Source organism: Gorilla gorilla, chromosome 6 (assembly GCF_029281585.2).
Source record: "Gorilla gorilla gorilla isolate KB3781 chromosome 6, NHGRI_mGorGor1-v2.1_pri, whole genome shotgun sequence".
Taxonomy (NCBI): domain Eukaryota; kingdom Metazoa; phylum Chordata; class Mammalia; order Primates; family Hominidae; genus Gorilla; species Gorilla gorilla.
The window spans coordinates 34,494,928-34,521,004 of NC_073230.2; the positions used below are offsets into that span (position 1 = coordinate 34,494,928).

The following is a 26,077-nucleotide window of genomic DNA, read 5'->3' on the forward strand; positions in this document are numbered from 1 at the left end:
AAACAGAATGAGCAGGATATAAGTTTAAATGGTCCAAACTATTCCCAAACACATACACATACCTATATAACACAGAGATTGTAAAACTAATAAGGTTAGTGTGTTTGTACTGAACTGAGATATCAGAATCAACTCAATACATTAAGTATATTCTGTTAAATTCTATTGTCAAAATCTAAGGTTAAAAAGTCATTCTTTTTTTTTTTTTTTTTTTTTGAGACAGTCTCACTCTGTCTTCCAGGCTGGAGTACAGTGGTGCTATCTCGACTCACTGCAACCTCTGCTTTCTGGGTTCAAGTAATTCTTGTGCCTCAGCCTCCTGCAACAGCTGGGACTACAGGCACCCTCCACCAAGCTGGGCTAATTTTTGTATTTTTAGTAGAGATGGGGTTTCACCATGTTGGCCAGGCTGGTCTCGAACTCCTGGACTCAAGCATCTGCCTCAGCCTCACAAAGTGCTGGGATTACAGCCATGAGCCACCGCGCCCAGCCTAAAGAGTCATTCTTGAAGTGTTGCCTCTAAATTTTCATTAATATAGTTATTTAATATTTTATTGATTTATTTTTAGAGACAGGATCTCACTCTGTCACCCAGGCTGGAATGCAGTGGCATGATCATAGCTCACTGCCGCCTGGAACTCCTGGGTTTAAGAGATCTTCTTGTCCCAGTCTCCACAGTAGCTGAGACTACAGGTACACACCACCATGCCCGGCTAATTTTTTTTTTTTGAAAGACAGGGTCTCACTTTGCTGCCCAGGCTGGTCTTGAGCTCCTGGCATCAAACAATCCTCCCACCCCGGGCCTCCCAAAAAGTGTTGGGATTACAGGCATAAGCCACCATACCCATCCCCACCTCTGTGATTATCTTTTGAATATATATATATATATTTTTTTTTTGAGACGGAGTTTCACTCTTGTTGCCCAGGCTAGAGTGCAATGGCGCAATCTCAGCTCACCGCAACCTCTGCCTCCCGGGTTCAAGCAATTCTCCTAACTCAGCCTCCTGAGTAGCTGGGATTACAGGGATGCACCACCACGCCCGGCTAATTTTGTATTTTTAGTAGAGGTGGGGTTTCTCCAAGTTGGTCAGGCTGGTCTCGAACTCCTGACCTCAGGTGATCCACCCGCCTCAGCCTCCCAAAGTGCTGGGATTACAGGCGTGAGCCACCACGCCTGGACTTGAATACATTTTTATAAACATTAACTTGTAGACGTTGCATGTGCTATCTGGTTCCAGCCTTGATCTTCAAATAAACTTTTCAGGGTGCTGCATTTGTGGTTCCTTGAGTGAACCTGTCTGGAAACTACCATCTGCCCACTGGAATCAAGCTTTTGTCCTCAGCAGTTAGCAACTTCGATGGCATTACCATCCCCATGCAGCTTCTTAGACATGTGGAGGCCTGACCCCAGCCCGACTCAATTAAAATCAGAAATTTTGGTGATGGCACCCAGAAATGTATAGTTCCTAACTTTCTCTACTTTGCAGCCGAAACTGAGAACTACTGATAATAGGTAGAAATCAGTTATTTCCAAATTTATCACATTGACTTGACATTATTTCTCTGTATTATTTCTCTGTATTTCTGGTAAACCATAGCAGGTACCCAATAATTTCATTAAAAATAAAAACCCAGGCCAAGCAAGTTGGCTCACACCTGTAATCCCAGCACTTTGGGAGGATTGCTTGAGCCTGGGAAGTCGAGGGTGCAATGAGCTGTAATCGCGCCACTGCACTTCAGCCTGGGTGACAGAGCAAGACCCTGTCTCAAAAAAATAAAACAATAAAAGCCGGGTGTGGTGGCTCACGCCTGTAATCCCAGCACTTTGGGAGGCTGAGGCAGGTGGATCACCTGATGTCAGGAGTTCAAGACCAGCCGGGCCAACATGACAAAACTCCATCTCTACTAAAAATACAAAAATTAGCCAGGCATGGTAGCAGGAGCCTGTAATCCCAGCTACTTGGGAGGCTGAGGCAGAAGAATCACTTGAACCTGGGAAGCAGAGGATGCAGTGAGCTGAGATCATGCCATTGCACTCCAGCCTGGGCAACAAGAGTGAATCTCCAACTCAAAAAACATAAATAAATAAATAAAATAACAAAATAAAATAAAAATCGAAACTCCATACCATGGCCTAATGGCCCAGTGTGATCTTTCCCCAGCCTGTCCACCTTATACCTCCCCACTGCCCCCTGAGTGTCTTGCAAACATGCCAAATTTATTCCTACCTCTAGGCCTTTGCATTTATCATCCCCTCTACAAGAAACACTCCTCCCAGGCCTTTATTTCTCTGGCTCTTTTTTTTTTTTTTTTTTTTTTGAGACAGAGTCTGGCTCTGTCACCCAGGCTGGGGTGCAGTGGCATGATCTCAGCTCACTGCAACCTCCACCTCCCGGGTTCAAGCTATTTTCCTGCCTCAGCATCCTGAGTAGCTGGGATTACAGGTGCCTGCCACCATGCCCAGCTAATTTTTGTATTTTAGTAGAGACAGGGTTTCACTGTGTTGGCCAGGCTGGTCTTGAACTCCTGACCTCATGATCCTCCTGCCTCGGCCTCCCAAAGTGCTGGGATTACAAGCATGAGCCACTGTGCCCGCCCTCTCTGGCTCATTTTCATCACAGAAATCTTTACTCTGTACTTAGAAAAGTCCTTTCCTGACAAACCTATGTAAAAATAACCACTCCCTTTATGGTCTCTCTCACCTCCTACTGTCTTATTTCCTTCATGGAACTTACCTCTACCAGATATTAACTTTCTTATTTATTGTCTGTTCCCAACCACCTCCACACTAGATTGCAAATTCTAAGAGAGTCAGAACTGAGAATCATTGATAAAATGTGGAAATCACTTTTTTTTTTTTTTTTTTTCTGAGACAGGGCTTGCTCTGTCACACAGGCCCGAGTACAGTGGTGCAATCATGGCTCACTGCAGCCTTGATCTCCAGGTCTCAAGTAATCCTCTCACCTCTGCCTCCCAGGTAGCTGAGACTACAGGCACATGCCACCATGTCCAGTTAATTTTTAAATTTTTTGTATCAATGTTGCCCAGGCTGGTCTTGAACTCCCGGGCTCCAGCAATCCTCTCATCTCAGCCTCCCAAGTAGCTGGGACCACAGGCATGCACCACCACACCTGGCTAATTTTTGTTGTTGTTGTTGTTATTGTTGTTGTTTTGGTAGAGATGAGTTTTTGCCATGTTGCCCAAGATGTTCTCAAACTCCTGAGCTCAAGTGATCCTCCCTCCTGGCCCTTCCAAAGTGCTAGGATTGCAGATGTGAATGACCACACAGAGCCTCAGTAAATATTTCTGAATTAATGTGAATAAGCATTTAAATGAATGAATGATAGACTACTGAAAAGTTCAAGAACACCCTGACCTTTTAGTAACATATGTATGATATTACTCTCTGATCACCCTATTTCTCTTTGAATATGTGCCAATAAATGTTCTGTGCCATTTGTTAAAGTCAATGTCGATTTTACATCATCTACCAAGATCAACTTGTTTCCCAAAGTCAACAATTTCTTTTTTTTGAGATGGAGTCTCACTCTGTCACCCAGGCTGGAGTGCAGTGGCGTGTTCTCGGCTCACTGCAAGCTTCGCCTCCTGGGTTCATGCCATTCTCCTGTCTCAGCCTCCCGAGTAGGTGGGACTACAGCTGCCCGCCACCATGCCCGGCTAATATACATATATATATATATATACACACACACACACACACATATATATATATATATACACACACACACACACATATATATATACACACACATATATATATACACACACATATATATACACACACATATATATATATATACACACACACACATATATATATATATATTTGTATTTTTAGTAGAGACAGGGGTTTCCCTGTGTTAGCCGGGATGGTCTTGATCTCCTGACCTTATGATCCACCTGCCTTGGCCTCCCAAAGTGCTGGGATTACAAGTGTGAACCACTGTGCCCAGCCAAGGTCAACAATTTCTAAAGGTACTAAAAAGCAAGTCTCAATAATTTTCAGCAAGATATGAAAATCACATGCTATCCTGCTGAAAATTATTGGGACTTGGATGTTGATAAAGTATGAAGATTATTCATTCTGCTGTATTATATTTAATAAAGTTACTGACATCTTTTTAGTTTAACCTTTATTTCATTAGATTAGAAATAGAAATAATCTTGATTTAAATTCATATATTAAATATATATTTATATATTAAAATGAGTTAAATTAGTATATCATATTTTCATTTCCTTTCAATATATGCTGGAAAGTTTCAATTTTTTTATCTTAAAAGGTCAACAGTCCTTACAGAAGGATCAATTTCTAATTCTATAATGAAATTTAGTGTGGAAAAGACTTAAAATACAGAAATTCACTTTATAGAGAATATTTAAAGAATCCATCTATTCCGTAAAGTAAGCTTCAGCTAATGGCTCATGTAAGAAACAGGATAAGAAAAGTATCAAACAAGATGGAGTAAATGTATTATCATGTGATATCTATTACTGCCTACTACTCATACCATAACATTTAACTGACTTTTTTGAGTGGCTTGCATTATATTTAGATACTCTTTGATCACACACATCAACCCTGATAAAATGATCATAGAGAACTTTGCAAATCATGTAATAGAATTCAAATCTTAAGAGCAATGCAATGCCATTGAACAAGCATTCTAAAACAACAAGAAACTATTAGATTTGGTATTTTAGAAATTTCACTCTGCAGGATGGAGAATGGAGTGAAAGATATCAGGGCTCAAGACAGGGAGTCGCAAATGAGAGCTAGCTACCCACCTAAAATAGAATAGTGGCAATGAACATGAGAAAAAGCAAGCAGATTCTAGAAAGACTTAAGAGGTAAAACAGAAATTAATCAGCACTGTTTATTATATCTTGTCCCCTTCTACTTATACTTTTTGTGCATTTTACATATAGGGAGGGGATTCAAAGTTTACAAACTAAAGCTATTTCACATTAAATACTGGTGGAAATAATATCTTGTTTCTATTCATTTCAAAATCTTAGGGGATTTATGGAAGCAAAGCTTTCAACAGATTCACAGAATACTGATTAGATGTAGCATCAAACTATTTACCATGTCTGCCAAGAACAATCACCAAGGAAAGGACAGTGTCTTCAATAAACGGTGCTGGGAAAACTGGATGTTCACACGCAAAAGAATGAAACTAGACTTTCACGTCTCACCTTATACAAAACTCAACTCAAAATGGCTTAAAGACCCAAAGCATAAAATTGCTAGAAGAAAACATAAGGGACACACTTCAGGACATTGGTCTGGGAAAAGATTTTGTGAATATGACTTTAAAAACACAGGCAACAAAAGCAAAAATAAACAGATGAGATTATATCAAACTAAAAAGCTCCTGTACAGCCAAGGAAACAACCAAGAGAGTGAAAAGACAACCTACAGAATGGGGGAAAATATTTGCCAACTATTCATCCTGCAGGGAGATTAATAGCCAGAATATGCAGGAAAATCAAACATCTCAACAGAAAAGCAAAATAAAACAAAGAATCCAATTTAAAAATGGGCAAACAATCTGAATAGACATTTCTCAAAAGAAGATATACAAATGGTTAACAAATACATGAAAAAAATGCCCAACGTCACTAATCATCCATGAAACAAAAATCAAAACTACAATGAAATATTATCTCACCCCAGTTAGGATGGCTATTATCAAAAAGACAAAAAATAACCAATGCAGGTGAGAATGCAGAGAAAAAGGAACTCATACATTGTTGGTGGAAATGTAAACTAGTATAGCTACTATGGAGAACAGTATGGAGGTTCCCCAAAAAATTACCAGTAGAACGACCAAGTGATCCAGCAATTCCACTACTGGGCATTTATCCAAAGGAAAGGAAATCAGTATATTGAAGAGATATCTACACTCCATGTTTACTGCAGCACTATTCAAAATTGCCAAGATATAGAATCAACCTAAATGTCCAACAACAGATGAAAGGAAAAGGAAAATATGGAATCCCGTCATTCACAGCAACATGAATGGAACTGAAGGAAAATTATGTTAAGTGAAATCAGCCAGGAATAGAAAGTTAAACACCACATTTTCTCACTCATATGTAGAAAAGCTTTAAAAAAAAAAAAAAAAAGATCTCCTAGAAATAATAAGTAGAACAGAGGTTACTGGAGACTGGAAAGAGCATGGGGAAGAAAAGGATAAGGAGAGACTCCTTAAAGGCTACAAAATTACAGCTAGATAGGAGGATAAGTTCTAGTGTTCTATAGCTCCTTAAGATGACTATAATTCGCAATCGTATGTATTTTCAAATAGCTAGAAGAGAAGATGTGAAATGTCCCAACAAGAAGAAATAATAAATGTTTGATATGATGGAATGCTAATTGCCCAATCTGATCACTATACATTGTATGTACTGAAACATCACATACACCCCATAAATATGTACAATTACCATGTGTAAATTTACATAAATAAAAGAATATTCACCATGTAATTTCTTTTTATTACTTTTTTTGTCTTTTTGTTTCTTTGTTGGTTTTTTTTTTTTTTTTTTGGTTTTGTTTACTTTTGTTTGAGATGGAGTCTCCTCTATCGCCCAGGCTGGAGTGCAGCAGCATGATCTCGGCTCACTGCAGAACTCCACCTCCCAGGTTCAAGTAGTTCTCCTGCCTCAGCCTCCTGAGTAGCTGGGGTTACAAGCGTGCACCACCATGCCTGGCTAATTTTTATATTTTTACTAGAGATGGGGTTTCACCAGTTTGGTCAGGCTGGTCTCGAACTCCTGACCTCAAGTGATCCACCCACCTCAGCCTCCCAAAGTGCTGGGATTATAAGCGTGAGCCACTGAGCCCAGCCCATTTTTTAACATTTAGGGACAGGGTCTCACTCTGTCACCCAGTGCAGCGGCATAATCATAGCACACTGCAGCCTCAAACTCAAGGGATGCTCCCACCTCAGCCTCCCAAGTGGCTCTGACTACAGGCATGTGCTACCATGCCTGGCTATTGTCATGTCATTTCTTTTGTCCCTTTTACAACTAGTAAGACATAACTTAGAGATAACTTATACATGATACATATGTATTATATAAGACATAAGTTGACAGCCAGGTGCAGTGGCTCACACTTGTAATCCCAGCACTTTGGGAGGCTGAGGCAGGAGGACTGCTGGAGCCCAGGAATTTGAGACCAGCCTGGGCAACATGGCAAAATCCTGTCTCTACAAAGAAAAATACAAAAAATACTAGCCAGGAGTGGCACACGTTTATAGCCCCAGCTACTCAGGAGGCTGAGGTGGGAGGATCACTTGAGCCTAGGAGGTAGAGGCTGAAGTAACCATGATCATGCCACTATACTCCAGCCTGGGTGACAGAATGAGACCCTGTCTCAAAAAAAAAAGGAGAAGAAGAAGACATAGGCAAGCTGACAAACAACAATATCACTTGTTCAGGCACCAGCCTCCCTATGGCTCTTCCCTAAAAAATGCAATGCAGGCCAGGTGTGGTGGCTCACACCTGTAATCCCAGCACTTTGGGAGGCTGAGGCAGGCAGATCACTTTAGGTCAGGGGTTTGAGACCAGCTTGGCCAACATGGTGAAACCTTGTCTCTACTAAAAATACAAAAATTACCTGGGCATGGTGGCACACGCCTGTAGTCCCAGCTACTCAGGAGGCTGAGGTAGGAGAATCGCTTGAACCTGGGAGGCAGAGGTTTCAGTGAGCTGGAATCGAGCCACTGCACTCCAGCCTGGGTGACAGAGCGAGACTCTGTCTTTAAAAACAACAACAACAACAACAACAACAACAAATGCAATGCTTCATAATAATTGCGAGGCCTTTATGTTCTTTCCTGCATATTTCTGCATATCCAAATCCAGTATATATTCCTCAGCTTATTTCAACCCCATGCAGCCTCCCAGATCCCAGAATCTGGGAGTAACAAATTTTCTCCTTTTCAGAATTCCCATTTTCCTCTTATGGCACTTCATATTCTACTTAGTGTAAGGGCTTATCTCCAGTAGATGGTAAGCATCTTGTAACCAGGGTTCTTGTCATTTCCACTTTAAGTTACCCACAGAACTTGGCAGCACTTGGCATGTAACAAAAGCTCCAAAAATATTTATCAAATGAATACATCAATAGCTATTTCCAGCTGCTCTTTCCACCCTGCCTTGTTTCAACATCAGTGGACAGGCTGATCACGATAGACATGCTGCTAGAGATCAAAGCCTCAATGGGACCTTTTGAATTATAGGCTGCGGGGGAGGGGAAGGCTCACTGACAACTTGGTAGAAACTACGCTAGATATTTTACTTAAAAAGATACTGTTGGGCAGGCGCAGCGGCTCCCGCCTGTAATCCCAGCACTTTGGGAGGCCAAGGCAGGCGGATAACCTGAGGTCAGGAGTTCGAGGCCAGCCTGGCCAACATAGTGAAATCCCATCTCTACTAAAAATACAAAAAATTTGTCGGGCATGGTGGCAGCCACCTGTAATCCCAGCTACTCGGGAGGCTGAGGCAGGAGAATCACTTGAACCCTGGAAGTGGAAGTTGCACTGAGCCGAGATCGCACCATTGCACTCCAGCTTGGGCAATAAGAGCGAAACTCCTTCTAAAAAAAAAAAAAAAAAAAAGATACCGTTAAGCCGCAGGTCTAAACTTTGATTTATAATCTGTCAAACAACCGTCCTAATTGAAATTTTTAGTGTAAAAATTCCAATCACCAGTTTCTCTTGGAACCTGGTTATCCCAGCATATCAATCCGTACATAAGAAATTGATGCAGGCTGGGCTGGGCGTGGTGGTTCATGCCTATAATCCCAACACTTTGGGAGGCTGAGGCGGGCAGATCACGAGCTCAGGAGTTCGAGACCAGCCTGACCAACATAGTGAAACCCCGTCTCCACTAAAAGTACAAAAATTAGCCCAGCGTGGTGGCACACACCTGTAATCCCAGCTACTTGGGAGGCTGAGACAGGAGACTCGCTTTAACCCAGGAGGCAGAGGTTGCGGTGAGCCAAGATCGCACCATTGCACTACAGCCTGGGGGACAGAGTGAGACTCCGTTTCAAAAAAAAAAAAAAAAGAAAGAAAGAAAGAAAGAAATTAGCTCAAGCTAACCAGACTGACTGGGTTGCCTGTATTGAAACTCAAGATAGTATTTTAAAACATTAAAATAAATTTTGAGCTTCACATGCAATTTATAAGTAGTTTTCTAAGGAATTCCGTTTCCAGAAAACAATCATGTTGAAATCCCAAGAGAGAAAACGTTAATTTCAAAAAAAAAAAAAAAAAAAAGACAACCGTTAAAGACAATCAGATCCACAAAACTGGCAGCTGCAGCAGTTTTCAAAATGTCTAAACTGCTTCAACAGGAAGCCAGCCAAAGTTCTGTCCATTCAGGCATAGAACAAACTTACCCTTTTAATTCCTTTCTTACTGTGTGGAATACTGTAATATTGCTGTATTGTGAATGCTCTCTAGGCCTGATACTGGGTCAAAGGTGTATTTGGCTTCTAGGGTTTTAGGAAAAACGAGTTTAAGCTTCTGATACCCCAGCATATTTGGATTTGTAGCTGAATCCTTTCTAGCTGTATTAAATAACTAACAAAACAAGGCCATTTTTTCTTTAAAAAAAAAGTTGACACTGTGGTATGTAGGGGTAAAATGGCATGGTATCTGGGACTTGCTTTAAAATACTTCAGCAAAGGGGGAAAAGGAGATGACAGATGAAGAAAATGACAAAGTCTAGACAGTAATTTCATTTGTGTGGTGAGTAGATGGCAGTTCATTGTACTACTTCTCTAACATTTGTGTATGTTTGGATTTTTTGTTTTTCAGTGTTACTTTATTGCAATAACAATTTTAAATTAAAAACAGAAATCTGGACAAACAGTGCCTAGAGTCCTGAATCATTCTTGAGAACTGCAGGGTGTATTCCATCTTAGTGTATCTTAGTTTAATTCTAGACTCATGTCCTTAAAGCTTGCATGTTGGCTCTCAGCTTTGCTGTTTCCTTTAAAAAAAAAAAAAAAAAGTGTTCGCTGGGTGTCGTGGCTCACGCCTGTAATCCCAGCACTTTGGGAGACTGAGGCAGGCGGATCACCTGAGGTCAGGGTTCGAAACCAGCCTGCCCTACATGGTGAAACCCTGTATCTATTAAAAATACAAAAATTAGCCAGGCGTGGTGGCGTGCACCTGTAATCCCAGCTTACTCAGGAGGCTGAGGCAGGAGAATCACTTGAACCTAGGAGGTGGAGGTTGCAGTGAGCCAAGATCACGCCACTGCACTCCAGCCTGGGCGACAGAGCAAGACTCCTTCTCAGGGAAGAAAAAAAAGGTGTCTTTTTTAGCAAGGCATGATGGCACGTGCCTATAGTCCCAGCTACTAGGGAGGCTGAGGTGCAAGGATCTCTTGACCCAGGACAGAGGCTACAGTGAGCTATGATTGTGCCACTGCACTCTAGCCTGGGTGACAGAGCAAGATTCTATCTCTAATAATAATAATAATAATAAATTTTTAAAATGTTTTTTCAGAAAGTCTAACTCAACCAAATGAAATGTGCCTGTGGTCCAGGGCACCAAAACACAGTCAGAAATTTCAGGATGGTTCATGACTTCATATCTCATTTCTAAGTTTCTGGGGACACAGTATCTTCTTGGTAGAGGTAGCTTGCTTTCTATTTGTGGTGGACATGTGTTGCTTTTGCTGTCCAGGATTTACACTGCTTCCCGTCATTTAAAAAAATCCCTAGATTTCCATTTGGGGATTCACCCTAGCCCCATTCTCAGTCCATGATGAGGCTGATTCTACCTTTGGATTTGGGGGTGGAGTTTAAGATCAAGAGTAAGTCAGAGCATCCCATTCCCCCAGCCACTGACTTTTTCATAGATGGGCACCTGACCTAAGTCAGGCCAATCAGAATTAAGGGAGGTTCAGGTCTTAGACTTAAACCTATGTTTGTGCTGCCAGGAAGTGAACTCTCTTTCTCATGTGATTTGGTATTGGGTTAATGTGTTCTTGTAGGGCTTGAAGCCATCATGGATGGCCTGCCAATTAATTAAATACAGAAGAAAGTAGCAATATAGCCAATGGATGTGAAAAGACGATAGGTTCTAAAGACATCATGTGAGCTCTGACCAGCTGCCCTTGAAGACTGTTCCTGTCCTTTCTGTTATGTGAGCCAATAAATTACCTGAGTGCTGGCTAATCCATAGTTTAATCACTTCCTCTTATAATTAAGCCACACTGTATAGTCAGATAGCTTGATAATACAGCACTTTCTAAGGTTTGCATGCCAAAACAAGATGCATAAACTTAAAGCATAATTCTTACTTATCAAAATACATGAATGAGTTCTGGAACTGTGGCATCATGGTCATTAAATTCTGTGATTAATTCAACCAATATTGCATGCCTATTTTGTGACTGTGCTAAATGCTGATTCTAGCAAGATAAGGGCAGCTCAGCAATGGAAAATAAATGCAGTCCCTAAATGTTTTAATTTGCTCAACTGACATATCTGGTTATTTTTGAAATTTTTATAATGAAACTTTTTTTTTTTTTTTGAGATGGAGTCTCGCTCTGCCGCCCAGGCTGGAGTGCAGTGGCATAATCTCAGCTCACTGCAAGCTCTGCCTCCCAGGTTCACGCCATTCTCCTGCCTCAGCCTCCCAAGTAGCTGGGACTAAAGGCGCCCGCCACCACGCCTGGCTAATTTTTTGTATTTTTAGTAGAGATGGGGTTTCACCGTGTTAGCCAGGATGGTCTCGATCTCCTGACCTTGTGATCCACCTGCCTTGGCCTCTGAAAGTGCTGGGATTACAGGTGTGAGCTGCCGCGTCCAGCCTATAATGAAACATTTTAAGAGCATTTCAGTAACATAAACATAACCGTTACTAGTCAGACTCCCTCCTAGATATTTGGGGGTCCAGGTGACATACTCAGGCTAGGTTTTTAAGAACAGGGGTGGGAATTTGAGTAAGAAACTCTACGGCTGCTAAGTCTAGAAACTATGAAGATCCTAAAGATAGCTTCTGGAAAGAAAGCTGAGAACAAGCAACGCAATCCCACCAAAGCAATAATATGAGGGGACTGTACATAGGGTAAGAGAGAAATAAATGGGAGTCAATGGAGAAATTGGGAGCAACTGGTTGGAAGAGAAGATGGAAGAAGACGGAGAACCTCTGAGACCCTGGTTATCACATCTTCAATCAATACTTGGGAAAGGGCTATGGAGGTGCTAAGCTGTTTCAGATAATAGTAGAAAAATATTGGAGAGCCATTTTTAAACTTTTACTACTTTAGTGAAAAAATGTACTCATCTAAATGAAAATCAAAGGTCATAGGAAGAGGAAGAGAACCCACAGATTTCCTTTTTTTTTTTTTTTTGGAGACAGAGTTTCACTCTGGTTGCCCAGGCTAGAGTGCAATGGTGCAATCTTGGCTCATGGCAACCTCCGCCTCCCAGGTTCAAGCGATTCTCCTGCCTCAGCCTCCCAAGTAGCTGGGATTATAGGCATACGCCACCATGCCTGGCTAATTTTGTATTTTTAGTAGAGACGGGGTTTCTCCATGTTGGTCAGGCTGGTCTCAAACTCCCGACCTCAGGTGATCTGCCTGCTTCAGCCTCCCAAAGTACTGGGATTACAGGCGTGAGCCACTGCACTGGCTTCAGATTTTACTGTTACATACTTCTGCTTCTTTAGATGGAAATGACAAATTAGCCATACCATTCCAACAACCTTCCAAAATGCCTTTCAGTACTGCAGAAGCTGGAACACTAAATTCATATTTTCCCTGTACTCCCCTGCAGCAAGAGTTCTAGAATTAGGACCTACCAATAAGATGCAATCATGTGAGATCTGAAAGGTGGAAGAGATATGATGGCAATCACCCTGTTGCCCTCTCTGTATGGTTAGGGAGGAGAGATGCTGGGTTTTTCTGCAGCAGAGTTCCAGCATCCTGTCACTAGCTTTGTGAGGCTACTGTGGTGAGTTCTTATATTCTACAGTTCCATGGCAGGCTCCTGATTCCTCACCTTCATGATCAAGTAGCAGCTAAAATGTCAGGCCAGTTTATCAGTATTATTCTGGGAGTCATTCCTGCAAGCCCAACCTTGAGCTCACTACTCCAATTTTATGAGGACCTAATTCCCTATATTTAAATCTCTTTCTTCATAGAAGATCTGGAATGATTTCTGTTTCCTGAAACTAAATGCTGAAGCATTCTACTTTCTAAAGCATTATAGATATGTGATGATAAACAAGTCAAACCAAAGATGCATCTCATTTACAGGGAGGTGTCAGTTGGACACACAAAAAAATTACTTGGAAAAAGCATTGGGGTATATGCAAGTGAGCAAAGTGGCAGAGCATATAAATCTCTGAAGCAGCCAATAGTAAGACTGTGTTACTGTCCTCAGGTAGACAGGTTTCTATGGGGCAAATTTCCATAATGCCAAGCCATTTGTTTAGCAGTGTTACCCAAGTTAATGAGGTCACTGGTACTCACTTGTTGTCATTTCCCCATTGTAGGCACTTAGGCCCAATGTGAAACATTAATGAATTGAATAGGTCACCAAATACAGTGGTCTGGTCAAGATGTAGCTGTTTGTAAAAGGTTATGAATCAGATTAAAATCCTCATTTGTCACAGAGCAAGGGAGGCAATGCTCTTCCCTTAGCCACAGATCCCTCCACACTTTTCAGAGAAGAACTATTATAGAACTGTTATAATAATTACAATATTATTAGAAAGCATTACCAATTAGAATATGCAGATCACTACCTGTTTCTCTCATAAAAAGCACAGCAAGGAATAAAAAACCATAAAATGCTATGCTGGGAAAAGGATGGACTTGAAGGTAAATACGAAAGTTGAACTTAGCATTCTCTAATGACCCTGGAGGAAAGGTGATTCAGCTAATATTGGTATTTGTTAGGATTTAATTAAAAACCCCTAATCACTTTTCAGTGCTACAAGTATGAGGTAAGGGCTTCTTCTTCCCCTAGTGGAGTCAGGCTGGGAGCTCCAGCTCTATCCTGTGTTTAGCACTAACTTAGGGTCATATACCCCCAAAAGACCTGGGAGTCCAGTTCCCATGGAACTGCCCATGGAACTCCCAAAGTGACTCCAGCAAATTCCCAATGCAGGATCTACCTGCAAGCTGCAGTAGCCTTTGAAAAACTGAAAGAGAAACTTGAGGAGCAGAGGGTTATTAGTTTTTTTTCTTTCTTTTTTCTTTTTTAAGATAGGGTTCTCTTCTGTCATGCAGGCTGGAGTGCAGTGGCATAATCATAGCTCACTGCAGCCTTGATCTCCTGGGCTCAAGTGATTCTCCAGCCTCAGTCTCCCAAGTAGCTGGGACCACAGGCGCACACCACCATGCCTGGCTAATATTTAAATTTTTTGTAGAGATGGGATCTCACTATGTTTCCCAGGGTTGAATGCTTTTTTTTTTGAGACAGAGTCTCGCTCTGTCGCCCAGGCTGGAATGCAGTGGCGCCATCTCGGCTCGCTGCAAACTCCGCCTCCCGGGTTCACGCCATTCTCCTGCCACAGCTTCCCAAGTAGCTGGGACTACAGGCACCTGCCACCACGCCTGGCTAACTTTTTTTTTTTTTTTTTTGTATTTTTAGTAGAGACGGGGTTTCACTGCGTTAGCCAGGATAGTCTCGATCTCCTGACCTCGTGATCCGCCCGCCTCGGCCTCCCTAAGTGCTGGGATTACAAGCGTGAGCCACCGCGCCAGGCCAGGGTTGAATAATTTTTAAATGCATTTTACACTTGGAGAAGATTGTACCAAAATCATCCATTTGCATTTTCAGTGAATGACATATAAACATTTTAGTCATTATATATAAGCTAAAAGTATAAAAAGATTGTTTATATATTTTTTTAGTACATCTACTTTCCATTTGTGAGAACCCTAGAGGAAAAAGTGTTACAAAAAAGAAAACACCCCCCAAAATCTCTACTTTAATGAATAAAAGCTAATGAAGTAGGCTGCATTCCTATTATTTAGTTCCTCTAAATGTCTATTCCCTTATTAATAACTCTGCTTTATTAAAATAACTGTCTCGGCCGGGCATGGTGGCTGACACCTGTAATCCCAGCACTTTGGGAGGCTGAGGTGGGCGGATCACCTGAGGTCGGGAGTTCAAGAGCAGCCTGGCTAACATGGTGAAACCCCGTCACTACTAAAAACACAAAAATTAGCTGGGCATGGTGGTGGGCACCTGTAATTCCAGCTACTCGGGAGGCTGAGGCAGGAGAATTGCTTGAACCCAGGAGGTGGAGGTTGCAGTGAGCCGAGATTGAGCCACTGCACTCTAGCCTGGGCAACAGACTGAGACTCCATCTAAAAAAAAAAAAAAACAAAAAAATCTTTTTTTTTGGGGGGGTATATGACCCTAAATTAGTGCTAAATATATATCTAAATATATATATATGTATGTCTTTTGGGGGTATATGACCCTAAATTCGTTCTAAATATATATCTAAATATACATATATATGTTTGTGCGCTTCCGCTACTAAACTATCATCATTAATCCAGTTGGAAAGATGTGAGAAAGTTTAAATGTAAGCACACCTTATGGTTAAAGAGCTACCAAAACAAAGCAAAGGTATATTTTATCATAAAATGCCACATGTGACTTTAAGCACTTTAGAGTATATCATTCCACTGACATAAAATTAATTATTGATATGTATGTGTAGGTGTACAAAATGTATTTACAGGCCAAGTAAGGTGGCTCACACCTGTAATCCCAGCACTTTGGGAGGCCAAGGCAGGTGGATCACTTGAGGTCAGAAGATCGAGACTAGCCTGACCAACATGGTGAAACCCCATCTCTACTAAAAATATGAAAATTAGCCAGGCATGGTGGTGCACGTCTGTAATCCCAGCTACTCTGGAGGCTGAGGCATAAGAATCACTTGAACTTGGGAGGTGGAGGTTGCAGTGAGCCGAGATTGCAGAGTATGACTCTTTCTCAAAAAGAAAGAAAGAAAGAGAGGGAGGGAGGGAGGGAGGAAGGAAGGAAGGAAGGAAGGAAAGAAGGAAGGAAGGAAGGAAGGAAGGAAGGAAGGAAGGAAGGAAAGGAAAGAAAGAAAGAAAGAAAAAGAAAAAGAAAGAAAGAAAGAAAGAAAGAAAGAAAGAAAGAAAGAAAGAAAGAAAGAAAGAAAGATATATATATATATTTACATATATTGGCCAGGTGCGGTGGCTCATGCCTGTAATCCCAGCACTTTGGGAGGCCAAGGCAGGTGGATCACTTGAGGTCAGAAGATCGAGACTAGCCTGACCAACATGGTGAAACCCCATCTCTACTAAAAATATGAAAGTTAGCCAGGCATGGTGGTGCACGTCTGTAATCCCAGCTACTCTGGAGGCTGAGGCACAAGAATCACTTGAACTTGGGAGGTGGAGGTTGCAGTGAGCTGAGATTGCAGAGTACAACTCTTTCTCAAAAAGAAAGAAAAAAAGAAAGAAAAGAAAGAAAGAGAGGGAGGGAGGGAGGGAAGGAGGAAGGAAGGAAGGAAGGAAGGAAGGAAGGAAAGAAAAAGAAAGAAAGAAAAAGAAAGAAAGAAAGAAAGAAAGGAAGAAAGAAAGAAAGAAAGAAAGAAAGAAAGAAAGAAAGAAAGAAAGAAAGAAAGAAAGAAAAATATATATGTACATATATTGGCCGGGTGCGGTGGCTCACGCCTGTAATCCCAGCACTTTGGGAGGCAGAGGTGGGCAGATCACAAGGTCAGGAGTTCGAGACCAGCCTGACCAACATGGTGAAACCCCATCTCTACTAAAAATACAAAAATTATCTGGGCGTGGTGGTACGTGCCTGTAATCCCAGCTACTCAGAAGGCTGAGGCAGGAGAATCGCTTGAACCTGGGAGGCAGAGGTTGCAGTGAGCCGAGATTGCACCACTGCACTCCAGCCTGGGCGACAGACCGAGACTCCATCTCAAATAAATATATATATATATATATTTACATATAGTACCAATATTTGAAAACATGGTTAAATTAGAAAATTTTAAATAATACTTTAAAACTTATTAATTGTTCTTTTATAAATGTTAACTTTACGAAGCAAGAAGCAAATAAAATATTAACCACTCACAACTCTGTTTATTTCAAAATATATACTAAAAGAGCATGGCGTTTGCATCGCTGTTTATCACCTATGTGTCTATCAGACTTTGCAAGTGATTCTGCAGTTGTTGCACAATGGGAGTTTCTAGGCCTGTAAGATATCTGATTCCTGTGCTCTGCAACAGATCTATCTCCTGCACCCAGCAGAGCTCAGGGTCATTCTTAGGTCATAGTGGGTAAAGACGGCTGTCAATTCACTGCTTGGGCTAGGTTTCAAGTCTCCTTTATCTCTGTTATATTGATGATTCCCAGTGGTTAAGAAATTAACCATACTATCAGTATGCATCTTAATGTTTTGTTGTGTAGCACCAAAGTGACTACTGTGTTAAAAGCTCAGTGTGCTGTTATGTGAATGTCGGCTACCCTTTAAAAACTAAGAAGTGGAACAAATATATTTGAATAAATAGTTATGGTTCTATGCTGTGCTACACATTTTTAAAAGGGAGGTTATAATAAAAGGTTGAAACTAGCTGATCCTGCCTCTTCTCAGTGCAAAGGTAATTATTATTCAGTGAAAAAATATGCAGTGAAAATAAGTAATTGCATAAGAAGAGATTATAATCCTGAGCATATACACCTGGTGTTTTGATTTTTATGAATACCCTTTTGGATCCCCATGCCTGTGCAACTTAATGTTCATCACAATTCTCCATGACAAAGGAAAAAGACAAGCCTTAATTGTAAATATGTGCATGCTTTATTGCCAATGCAATGGCATGAACACATTTAACAGGATTGTCATTCCATTTAATTACTCTGATTTTGACAGGGACCTATTACAGATAAAATTGATAGCATGAGTAATAAGGACCATAAAAAAAAATCACTGCTTTCTGGCTGGGCACAGTGGCTCATGCCTATAATCCCAGCACTTTGGGAGGCCAAGGTGGGTGGATCACCTGAGGTCAGGAGTTTGAAACCAGCCTGGTCAACATGGTGAAACCCCATCTCTACAAAAAATACAAAAATTAGCCAGGTGTGGTGGTGCTTGCCTGTAATCCCAGCTATTTGGGAGGCTGAGGCAGGAGAATCACTTGAACTCAGGAGGTGGAGGTTGCAGTGAGCCGAGATCACGCCACTGCACTCCAGGCTAGGCAACAGAGTAAGACTCTGTCTCCAAAAAAAAAGAAAAAGAAAAAAAAAATCACTGCTTTCTCTTCAAAGAGTGAGTATTAAGATCTTCTTCCATATTCTCTATGGCTACATGCATTAGGTGAAGAAAAAAATAAAGCATAGTAATAGGATAGCCATCCTCAAATTGCTTCCTTCCAAGTTGAGTTATGTTTATGATATGACAGTGATGCATGGTCATTTGTTTAGACTAACTGGGTTAGATCTGTGACATCTAAAGAAAAGCAACAAATGAATAAGTAGGCAAGTGGAAAAAATTAGAGAAAAGCACTCTCCCAAATTAATTATTCATGTGTTAATTACATGTGCTGTTTCTCAGTTTTTTCTCAGTGATATTTAAAGATATTCATTACACTTTTGCCTGAGACAGGTAATAAAAGTTCAGGAGCTGAACACTAAGCTTAAGATATGTACAGATGAAGAGGAGGGATGAGAGGACTATGGTAACAGTCAGTCATTGCCAGAAATTTGAAACTGGCATTAAGAGGAAGTCAGCAGCTCTATTCAAGTGACAAAGCAGTGGTGTGGTTCTTGGCATCCTGGCATGTATAGCCAAATGGAAAGGTGCCAGGTATTGGCTGGAAGAGCATAAACTACTGATTTTCTCTTCCATAAATTAAGGGAAGGAAGAGTTTTAGCAGCACAGCATCAATGTTTTATGTAGTCACATTAAACTGTCTGCTACTTGAGTTCATTTTCCACATTCTAGTTTATGACTTACTTTTCAAAAAGCTAGTGTCTTCTTAAAATGTCTCCATAAGCCTCACACCCCTGCTCATGAAGAAAAAAATCTAAATTTCTAAATACACCTATAAATCTATCACCCAAATAGGTGATGAATCAAAGCATCTCCTTTTTGGTCTTTTTTTTTTTTTTTTTGAGACAGAGTCTTGCTCTTTTGCCCAGTCTGGAGTGCAGTGGTGCAATCTCAGCTCACTGCAACCTCTGCCTCCTGGGTTCAAGCAATTCTCCTGTCTCAGCCTCCCGAGTAGCTGGAACTACAGGCATGTGCCATCATGCCCGGATAATTTTTTGCATTTTTAGTAGAGACAGGGTTTCACTGTGTTAGCCAGGATGGTCTCGACCTCCTGACATCGTGATCCGCCCACCTCGGCCTCCCAAAGTACTACGATTACAGGCGTGAGCCACCATGCCCAGCCTCCTTTTTGGTCTTTTAAACTTGAAACTGTCATTCAAATAAGCTCATATTTATTTGACTATTGATCAAATGGATTATCTTCAATAAAAATATTTTTCCAAGCTACTTTTGTCTTTCAATTAAGAAATGGTTTATGCTATGCCAATAGGATGAGATATTCAGAGGATTAAATCAATAGGCTATAAATTATATGCAAAAAAAAATCAGGTCACTACCCTGACACAACAGATTTATTATTAAAGTAGGTAACTCCATCGCAATTCACATTAGTTTTTATAAAGTAAGAGACAGGGAGAGATCAATGAGAACTTTGGCTTACTGCTGCTTTTAATGGTTCATTTATAATAGCTACTTATCTCCTATTACTTTAGCTTGCTATAATAATGCCAAGCCAAGAAAAAAGATAATCACCATTATGGGAATATATATTTAATTCAAGTCTGATTGACTGTTCTTTAATCTGATTCATGTATTTGTAGAGTGGCCAGAAGTACTCTAAAAGCATAGTGATTCTTAGGTACACATAAAAACCCCATTATACAGTCTACATCAGGTTTAGAGTAAAAAACATCTGGCAGTTTTGGCTTTATTTTCATAGGCATATTATTATTAGATAAACAACCACATTGCAGGGCACACCCAAAACCCACCAGCTCAAACCCAACTGCTACTATCAACATCAAGGATAACAGCCAAACCTTAAATGGACTTTTCAGCCTCACTATGTTTCCTGGAGACTACTATCTTTGCAAATAAAAAGCAGATTTTTGCTCTACACATGCACATGGATCCACATTCCATTCCTGGATTCTCTACAATCACCTTGCCATTCTTGATGATTAATTACCCTGATTGCAGTGGAGATTTGATACAGGCTTCCAAAGGCCATCTCAAATGAAGGAGGAATAAGCTCACTGATTTCATTTAAGAAGGTTGAATAAGGGCAGTCCTCACCAACCAATCCCCCATATTTTTTCTTCCAGGGAAACTGCTATTAAATAAATATTAAAGGAGAGGATTAGGGTTATAGAATTAGGGAGGGAAGGCTCCCCAGTACTATCACTATGGTGGAATGGTAATTAAGGACTCAGGTCTTCTTGGCAATATAAGGTGGCTCTACCACTGTTCATCCTTACTGGTTGCCTTGTTAAGTCTCTGCCCAGAAACATAAGGAACCTGACTGATCACTCCTGATTCTCTACATCTCTAAACGACACTATTGGTGGTGTACATGCAATTTCACTCCAAAAGCAGTGGTTACAGTACACTCTCCAAAAAGCTAAAATTAGTAAGACTGGCAATACCAAGTGTTGGCAAGGATGTGGAGTAACTGGAACTCTCATACATTGATGGTGAGAGTATTAAATTGATACAACCGGCTGGGTACAGCGGCTCACGCCTGTAATCCCAGCACTTTGGGATGCCAAGGCAGACGGATCACCTGAGGTCAGGAGTTCAAGACCAGCCTGACTAATATGGTGAAACCCCATCTCTACTAAAAAAAATACAAAAATTGGCTGGGCGTGGTGGGGGACGCCTATAGTCCCAGCTACTCAGCAGGCTGAGACAGGAGAATTGCTTGAACCTGGGAGGTGGAGCTTGCAGTGAGCTGAGATCATGCCACGGCACTCTTGCCTAGGTGACAGAGCAAGACTCCATCTCAAAAAAATAATAATAAATAAGTAAATAAATAAATAAACAAATTGGTACAACCACTTTAGAAAACTGTTTGGCAGCCTCTATGAAAGCTAAACACATACCTAGCCTATGATCTAACAATTCCACTATTAGGAACATAGCCAAGAGATATGGATACATATTCTCACCAAAAGACATTAAGAAGAGTGTTCTTATAAGTTTTTTATAAGACTTACTCAAAGCCAGGTGTGGTGGCATGTGTCTGCAGTCCCAGCTACTTAGGAGGCTGAAGTGGAATGATTACTTGAGTCCAGGAGATCAAGGCCAACCGGGCCACATAGTGAGACTCCATGTCTAAAAAGGAAAAGATTTACTCAAAATAGCCAAAAATTCAAAACAACCAAAATGTCACCACAGTAGAAGAGATAAATGAAACATGGTATATTCATACAATGGAATATTACACAGTGATTTTTTTAAAGGACAACTATTATTACTAGCTATAACATGAATAAATCCTACAGATATTACATTAAGAAAATAGACACACAGTATCTACTGTATGAATCCATTTATATGAAATACAAAAATAGGAAAACTAATCCAGCAGTAGAAGTCAGAATAGTGGGGGTGAGGCGTGAGGGGTGGGAACTGACTGGAAAAGGACACAAAAGAATCTTCTGGGATGCTAGAAAAGTTCTATATCTTGATCTAAGTAATCAAGATACACATCAGATACACATCACATCAAGTATGATCGAGATACACATCAAATACAGGTATGTGATGAATCTTAAAAGCGTTATAGAAAAAAGACACAAAAGTCTATATATAGTATGATTTCATTTTGGAAGGGACAAAACTGTAGGGATAGACAATAGGTCAGTGGTTACCAGAAGATTTGGGTAAAAGGAGGGAACTAACTGCAAAGGGTTACAAGCAAACTTTTGGGGATGATAGAAACAGTCTATATTTTGACTGTGGTTGTGGTAATCTGACTCTACACAGTTATCAACACTCATCAAATTATACATTTAAAAGGATGAATCTTATAGCTCAATTATAATTTGTTGCCTAGTTTGAAAATATTCAACAATCTAAACACTTAAGATTAGTATACTTTGGCTGGGCACGGTGGCTCACACCTGTAATCCCAGCACTTTGGGAAGCAGAGGCAGGCGGATCACCTGAGGTCGGGAGTTCGAGACCAGCCTGACCAACATGGAGAAACCCCATCTCTACTAAAAATACAAAAATTAGCCGGGCGTGGTGGCACATGCCTGTAATCCCAGCTACTCGGGAGGCTGAGGCAGGAGAATCACTTGAACCCGGGAGGTGGATGTTGCAGTGAGCCAAGATGGCACTACTGCACTCCAGCCTGGGCAACATGAGTAAAATTCTGTCTCAAAACAAAGATTAGTATACTGTATGTACTTCCTATACTATGTGTATATTATATTTTAATTTTAAAAAGTTTGAAAAGTAAAGAAAAAAAAAAGAGGTTAAGTGGGTTGTAAGGCATGCATTCCAGTCCAGACTTTGCTACTGGTGTGTTATGTGAAATGCTTTAATTGTTGCTACTGAATAAAAATACAGAAAGTGTTAGGCCTGGTATGGGCCCTGAAACTCACATAATCTCACTTTGATCTACCGAGGAGTAATGATCTCTGAAATATCACACAGCTAGTCAGTTGTGGAGGCAGAAATGAAAACCTAGGACAACTGACTCTCAGACTCTGGTTCAATTCCAGTTCAAGCGAGATTTTTAAAAAGTCAAACTGATCATTTGACACTACAGAAGTAGCAAATTTTCAACTAATTGTGTAATACTGGGCCCCTGTTTGCACATACAGTCATGTGCCACATAAGATGTTTTGGTCAACAATGGTCGGGCACGGTGGCTCACGCCTGTAATCCCAGCACTTTGGGAGGCCAGGGCAGGTGGATCACCTGAGGTCAGGAGTTCGAGACCAGCCTGGCCAACATGGTGAAACCCCATCTCTACCAAAAATACAAAAATTAGCCAGGCGTGGTGGCAGGCGCCTGTTATCCCAGCTACTCGGGGGGCCGAGGCAGGAGAATCGCTTGAACCCGGGAGGAGGAGGTTGCAGTGAGCCGAGATGGTGCCATCGCACTCCAGCCTGGGGGACAAGAGCGAAACTTTGTCTCAAAAAAAAAAAAAGATATTTTGGTCAACAATAGACCACATATACAATGGTGGTCCTATAAGATTATAATGGAGCTGAAAAATTACTATCACCTAGTGATGTCATAGCTGTTAGGATATAATGAAACTAATTTTAAAAAGATAAATTTAGTGGGCCGGGCGCGGTGGCTCGGGCCTGTAATCTCAGAACTTTGGGAGGCTGAGCGGGGCGGATCGCCTGAGCTCAGGAGTTCAAAACCACCCTGGGCAACATGGTGAAACCCCATCTCTACTAAAATACGAAAAATGAGCTGGACATAACGGCACATGCCTGTAGTCCCAGCTACTCAGGAGGCTGAGGCACAAGGAACGCTTGAGCCCAGGAGGTAGAGGTTGCAGACAGCCAACATCACGTCACTGCACTCCAGCTTCGGCTACAGAGTGAGACTCTATCTCAAAAACATGGCAAAACCCCGTCTCTACTAAAAATACAAAAATTAGCCAGGCTTGGTTGCACACACCTGTAATCCCAGCTACTCAGGAGGCTGAGGCAGGAGAATCATTTGAACCCGGGAGGTGGAGGTTGCAGTGAGCCCAGATTGCGCCATTGCACTCCAGCCCGGGCAACGAGAGTGAATCTCCGTCTCAAAAAAAAAATAAAACTTTAAAAATAAATAAATTTAGTGTAGACTAAGTGTACGATGGCTTTTGTTTTTTGTTTTTTGTTTTTTTTGAGATGGAGTTTTGCCTGTCACCCAGGCTGGAGTGCAGCGGCATGATCTCGGCTCACCGCAACCTCCACCTCCCGAGTTCAAGTGATTCTCCTGCCTCAGCCTCCTGAGTAGCTGGGATTACAGGTGCCTGCCACCGTGACTGGCTAATTTTTGTATTTTTAGTAGAGATGGGGTTTCACCATGTTGGCCAGGCTGGTCTTAAACTCCTGACCTCAGGTGATCCACCCGCCCTGGCCTCCCAAAGTGCTGGGATTACAGCCGTGAGCCACTGCGCCTGGCCAGTGTACAGTGTTTATTAAGTTTACAACAGTGGATAATAACGACCTGGGCCTTCTCATTCACCCACGACTCACTCCTGACTCATCCAGAGCAACTTACAGTCCTACAAGCTCCATTCATGGTAAGTGTCCTATACAGGCATACCATTTTTATCTTTTATACGTATTTTTATTGTATCTTTTCAACATTTAGATACACAAATACTTACCACTGTATTACAATTGCCTACGGTATTCAGTATAGTAATAAGTTGTACAAGTTTGTAGCCTAGGAACAGCTATACCATATAGCCTATGTGTGTACTAGGTTATATACCATCTATATTACTGTAAATACACTCTATGATGTTTGCACAAAGATGAAATAATCTAACGACACATTTATCAGAACATAATCCTGTCATTAAGCAACATATGACTACATTTGCTTTTCACTTCCAAAATGCCACTGTACTCCAGCCTAGGTGAGAGAGTAAAATCCTGTCTCTAAGAAAAAAAAATTATTGTTATATATATGAGTTATCAGTGATCATTTGATAACAGCAATTTACCCAAAAATGCAGATTATGACAGCCTCTATTTAGGAAGCTCCAACTAAATCTTGGCATACCATCTACCCCTTCCTGTCTGGGGCCATCTCCAATGTCACTTAGTCATACAAAGTACCCAAACTGCTCTACTACTGGGAGAGGTATTTTAGGTACAATCCAGATTATATGACTCCTTTATTAACTCCTCTGAAAATTCAGTTCCTCTGAAACAAAGTCAACATTTTTAAGTCCACACATTCACAAACACCCCAGATCTTATCAAATCTATAATGTAAGATGGTGTTCATTGTGCTACATAGTTCCTAACAATATTCTCATAAAATTGCAAACAAGAGCAGTTATGCCATACTTCTCTTGAAAATTGAAACATTAAGGAAGTGCTAAATCAGTGATCTCTAGTTTCTCTTTCTATGCTCTGTAGCTATCTAAATGACCTTTTGACCCCCTTCCCCTCCCATCCCTCACTAAAACCCAAACACTAACTTCTCTCTGACCTCCACCCCCTGCAAAACAGAAAAGAAACTAGTACGTTATTTACACTTCTTGATTGACTGACTAGTTACACTTAAGTTCCTGTTGTTGTTGTTGTTGTTGTTGTTGAGACAGAGTTTCACTCTGTCACCTAGCCTGGAGTGCAGTGGTTCAGTCACTGCTCACTGCAGCCTTGACTTCCCAGCCTCAAGCAATCCTCTTGCCTCAGCCTCCCAAGTAGCTGGGACAATGGGTGTGTACCACTACACTCTGCTAATTTTTTTTTTTTTTAATTTTTAGTAGAGATGAGGTAACATTCTGTTGCCCAGGCTGGTCTCCAACTTCTGTGCTCAAGTAATCCATCCCCCTCAACCTCCCAAAGTGCTAGGATTACAGGCATGAGCCACCGCACCTGGCCCACTTTAGTTCTAGTAAGTTTTAGCAGTATGTTAATTCAAGCAATATTTACATTTTAAGCCATTTTATCCCTTATTGCATAATGAAAGGCCAATTGCTTCTCCATTAAAGAATTCTGACCTTCAATTTAACTTCAGTAAGCAAGTGAGAAAATATTTTGGAAACAAGGAAGAACTTGCAACTACACTTTGTATTCCTAGCCTTGGGGAGTCATGAACCACATTAGAATAGCTGAGAGGAGCTGGGCACGGTAGCTCACGCCTGTAATCCCAGCACTTTGGGAGGCCGAGGCAGGCGGATCATGAGGTCAGGAGATCGAGACCATCCTGGCTAACATGGTGAAACCCCGTCTCTACTAAAAACACAAAAAATTA

The 26,077-nt window shown here is 41.2% G+C and overlaps 1 long non-coding RNA gene across 2 annotated transcripts in view; it reads right to left on the reverse strand.

The window, feature by feature from the left end:
• The window catches only part of LOC129523636 (uncharacterized), a 67,911-nt gene that overhangs the window by 31,333 nt on the left and 10,501 nt on the right, over positions 1–26,077 (reverse strand). For both annotated transcript variants that reach the window (XR_008667191.1, XR_008667190.2), the window contains one exon: positions 21,343–21,460. This is a non-coding gene — a long non-coding RNA (uncharacterized lncRNA). The remainder of the gene's footprint in view (positions 1–21,342; positions 21,461–26,077) is intronic.